Below are 4,793 nucleotides of genomic sequence, written 5' to 3'. Positions count from 1 at the left end.
AAAACTGGAGTTTGTACAGAAAGTCCAACACAGGTACTCAGTCAGGTGAACTGGGGTCACCATTGGCCAAAAAGGTGAGTTTTAAGCACTTTTGCACTTTTCTTAGGCTGGTCCTGGTGTTTCAATGGTGGGAAGTGATGTTTTGGCACCCCATGATGGAGGAAAAAAACAATGTTTATGAGATGAGCAACTTGGGTGAGATAACATGCTGTCAACTTTGACCTTTGCGGGCTATTTTACTGATAACTTTTCCCACCGACCTCCAAATGATGTGATTCTTTTTTTATTAGAAACTAGACTCAAAAATCTTTCCAATGACTACTAATTTGTATTTTTTGGACATCTGAGTTGGTACAGTTTATTCTTTCAAGTTAGCGTTTCATATATTTTTGCCAACTCTGACCTTTGCTTGTTCTTTTGCTCATAACTTTCTCCACCGAACTCCAAATGAGTTGATTCTTGTTTTGTTGGAATCTATGCTCAAAGACCTTTCAAATTATGCCTTAGAAATCAAGTTTACACCTTTTTTGACACTGTAATCGATTACAAGGACACTGTAAACGATTACCCGAGACAAAACTGGAGTTTGTACAGAAAGTCCAACACAGGTATTCAGTCAGGCGAACTGGGGTCACCATTGGCCAAAAAGGTGAGTTTTAAGCACTTTTGCACTTTTCTTAGGCTGGTCCTGGTGTTTCAGTGGTGGGAAGTGATGTTTTGGCACCCCATGATGAAGGAAAAAAACAATGTTTATGAGATGAGCAACTTGGGTGAGATAACATGCTGTCAACTTTTACCTTTGCTGGCTATTTTACTGATAACTTTTCCCACCGACTTCCAAATGATGTGATTCTTTTTTATTAGAAACTAGACTCAAAAATCTTTCCAATGACTACTAATTTGTAATTTTTGGACATCTGAGTTGGTACAGTTTATTCTTTCAAGTTAGCGTTTCATATATTTTTGCCAACTCTGACCTTTGCTTGTTCTTTTACTCATAACTTTCTCCACCGAACTCCAAATGAGTTCATTCTTGTTTTGTTGGAATCTATACTCAAAGACCTTTCAAATTATGCCTTAGAAATCAAGTTTACACCTTTTTTGACACTGTAATCGATTACAAGGATACTGTAAACGATTACCATAGTGTTTTTTCTACAGATTGGGTCTGCACTTGTCCAACTTGGTCCCTTCAGTAAGAATGGCTTCTTTCCCACTTCTTGGGGTCACCTCCCATCACCTACCACCCTCTACCACCAGTCAAACACCAACACCAAGTAAATACAAGTGGACTTGTGCTTTAAATTAACAGTTTTTGCCAATGATCACCCAGGACACTACAATTGACTACTTCAGTTCAACTTTCTGTACAAAACAGTGATTTCTCTCGTGTAATCGTTTACGAGGCCACTGTAAACGATTAGCTCTGCACTTGTCCAACTTGGTCCCCTCAGTAAGAATGACTTCTTCCCCACTTCTTGGGGTCATCAAACATAACCTCCCAACCAGTAATGACCCTTAAATTCACTTGTATGGTTTTTTGGTCAACAAATCCCTTGCAGAGCTTGCTCCTCCAACTGATGAGGGGTCACCCCACAGTCCTTGGACTCACATCACATCACCAACCACCCTCTCCCACCACTGAAACACCTGGACCAGCCTCAGACAGGTGCAGAAGTGCCTAAAACTCACCTTTTTTTCCAATGGTGACCCCTGTTCACCTGACTGAGTACCTGTGTTAGACTTTCTGTACAAAATCCAGTTTTGTCTCGGGTAATCGTTTACAGGGATGCTGTAAACGATTACCAGACCCTTTTTTCAACACCCTCACTCATCCCTTGCAGAGGTTGCTCCTCCAACTGATGAGGGGTCACCCCACACTCCTTGGACACACATCACATCACCAACCACCCTCTCCCACCACTGAAACACCTGGACCAGCCTCAGACAGGTGCAGAACTGCCTAAAACTGAGCTTTTTTTCCAATGGTGACCCCTGTTCACCTGGCTGACTAGCTGTGTTGGACTTTATGTACAAAATCCAATTTTCTCTCGGGTAATCGTTTACCAGGATTCTGTAAACGATTACCAGACCATTTTTTCAACACTCTGACTCATCCCTTGCACTACTTCGTCCCCCTACTCATGGGTCACTCCACACTTCTTGCGTTTACATCAATGACCAACACTCATCTCCCCACTCAGAATTTGATCAACTCCTTCCCATTAATTACCATTAATTTTACTGAAAATGGTCTCGTACTTTTCAAATTCTTATTATAATGCTGCGTTCATTTTTCAATCACTACTTTTGTCATTATAAGTGAGATTAACACAAAGTAAAAATGATAGAGCGAGAGAGCGAGACAACGACAGCGAAGATGGAAGCTTCGAAGACGAACGCACACAGAACAAAGTGAAGCGCCACGAAACGCGACCTTCGACCTTCCAAGAGAACGCACCTTCGTTTCCAATGGAACAGAGAAAGGGCTATTTTCGGAATTTCAGTAAAAATAAGGGTTACGGACTTCCGTTTCGTAGGTTTTAAAAAAAATTTATTTTTAAAACAAACCAATCAAACAACGACACGTGGCGTTGTCAAAACAGTGTTAAATAATGCGTTGTTGGAATATCGGGGTCCTATAATTTATTGCACTTTTTTTCGTGGTTAAAAGATGTTGTGTAGTAGAAAATGATGTTATCGATTCTAATTATTACTCGAAGAAAAATAGGTTGAAGTTCCACGTGGTGCAAACGTGTAATTTTGTTGGATATGTGGGGTCCACGTACTTAACTCTAATAGTATTGAAACATAGGACGCAAAATTTATAGAAAGATGGAGTAAAAGCAAGATTGGCATAGTTGAAAAGGTTGGTGAAAGAGCGTTAAGAAAGCGCGTTAAGGGTGAGACCAATTCAAAATTTTGCGAGCTTTTGACTAGGTATGTTTCAGAACATGATTACGTAAACATACACATGTTTGCTTTCTTGTACTTTAAGTATACATATACTTTATCAAAAGCTAAGGCGGTGGGAATATCAATATGTAATATGAACAAGAAAATCATAAATTTATGGATTCACTCTATAAGGTTTGATGGGTCGAATAAGGTCAAATTAATCCAACCAATTTTGAATCATCATTTTCACAATTTAAACATTAATCTCATCTCAAAGCATAATCAAACATAAACAATTACTTTAATACCATTTATTGTTCATATAATATTTGAAAATCTCATTAATGTAGTTTCATTTTATTTGGCAATTTTATATCTAAAAAGAGGTTCCGTTTTTCGTTAATTGTATATATCATTAGAAAAAAATTAAATAATTAATAATTTATAATTCTGCCATTAAAATATTCAAGCTTTTAAAGTAAACCAACTAACACCTAATTAGTGAAACGCATATATATTTTTAATTAAAAGCAAGAGTAAATTATATAATTTTAAATATTATATATAAAATGCCCCTAAACTTATTACATATACTCAAAGATTTGTCGATACACGGAAGAATGCTTTGGTTTAATCTCTTATATGCTTTACGCTTTTATGTAAAATTATGACAGAAGAAGCAACTACATATTGACTGAAAATTTGACATCAATTTTAAATTGAAGAATTGAGACGACAATTGAAGGATAAAGTTTTAACAAGCAGAAAAACTTTTATAATGTGCGAATATTTGGTAAAAATGTAAAATACGTGGATATTAAAGAGAAAGATACGACACTTATATTTAACTTAGGTTTATAAATAATTTTATCAAACAAACATTAAGATATATATATACAAGATAGATTTTTATTCCATTTTCTATATGTTTCGGTGTACATTTTCCTGCGTGTCTTTATTGCTCTTGGCTGTCTGGGTTGCTTGCTGGTTGTCCGGGACGCGTGCTTTTCTCCAATTGTTGTTGTTCATACTCGCCAAAGGAGGGGGAGGTACCTGCAAAGATACTCCGACGCTCAAGTCAGATGTGAGTTATGGAGCTGAAGCTCTCAAGAAAATGATTATGATACTGCTCTGAAATATTATTCAGGATCTCTAGAGCATAAAGAGAACGTACCTGGACTTTGGTCCTGTCACTGTATTTATAAGCAAAATAAAAATATCCACCTTACCTAAAAATGTGGTTAGTGGCTTTGATAAATATCTTAACTGTCTAAAATATCTAAGATATTTATGTTATTACATAAATATCCTTACTACATAACACTGTACATGGTAGATATATCTTAGGCAACACACAACAGTTTTGGTTTATTTTTCCAGATATATATGCTGTATAATTTAGATTGCTTATTTACTTTTAATTGCGTTTTTCAGATAGATAATAATTTAGACAACGACTTAATGTTTAGTAATTATATTATGTTTGATAACAAATAACATGAAGCACCAGTGGTCTAGTGGTAGAATAGTACCCTGCCACGGTACAGACCCGGGTTCGATTCCCGGCTGGTGCATTGTTCTGAGAGCTGTGATGATAAAAGCATATGATTGATGGGTCAATCACTAATTCGTCTCATAAAAGTAGATGAAATACATGCAGTTCTGAGCTCTCTTTTTTTTATGGGTAAGCTACTAAAACTGTATTGCAAGGTTGTGATTTTCTATTCCAATTATTAAATTATAATCCTGTATTTTTGTTTATTAAATTCAAACTACATATATATATATTGACCATTTTTAAAAATGTTTTTTATCTGAATTCATAATAACGATTTTGGAAAAACCTTCTACATGAAATTGATATGCTGGGTAAAGTAAAATAAGATAGAAAATGA

At 36.1% G+C, this 4,793-nt stretch overlaps 2 non-coding genes across 2 annotated transcripts; both read left to right on the top strand.

Moving 5' to 3' along the window:
• The first annotated feature begins 4,401 nt into the window (after window positions 1-4,401).
• On the top strand, window positions 4,402-4,472 carry TRNAG-GCC (transfer RNA glycine (anticodon GCC)). Its single transcript has one exon. It is a non-coding gene; the product is annotated as a tRNA-Gly (tRNA).
• Window positions 4,473-4,481: 9 nt separating this feature from the next.
• LOC124827539 (small nucleolar RNA snoR114) lies at window positions 4,482-4,568 on the top strand. Its single transcript, XR_007027950.1, has one exon. It is a non-coding gene; the product is annotated as a small nucleolar RNA snoR114 (small nucleolar RNA).
• The last annotated feature ends 225 nt before the right edge of the window (window positions 4,569-4,793 follow it).

The sequence above is a fragment of the Vigna umbellata genome, chromosome 11, assembly GCF_029865625.1.
Source record: "Vigna umbellata cultivar VRB3 chromosome 11, Vumbellata_1.0, whole genome shotgun sequence".
Taxonomy (NCBI): domain Eukaryota; kingdom Viridiplantae; phylum Streptophyta; class Magnoliopsida; order Fabales; family Fabaceae; genus Vigna; species Vigna umbellata.
The sequence above is the reverse complement of the archived record's forward strand: the minus strand, read 5'-3'. Positions and strand labels throughout refer to the sequence as shown.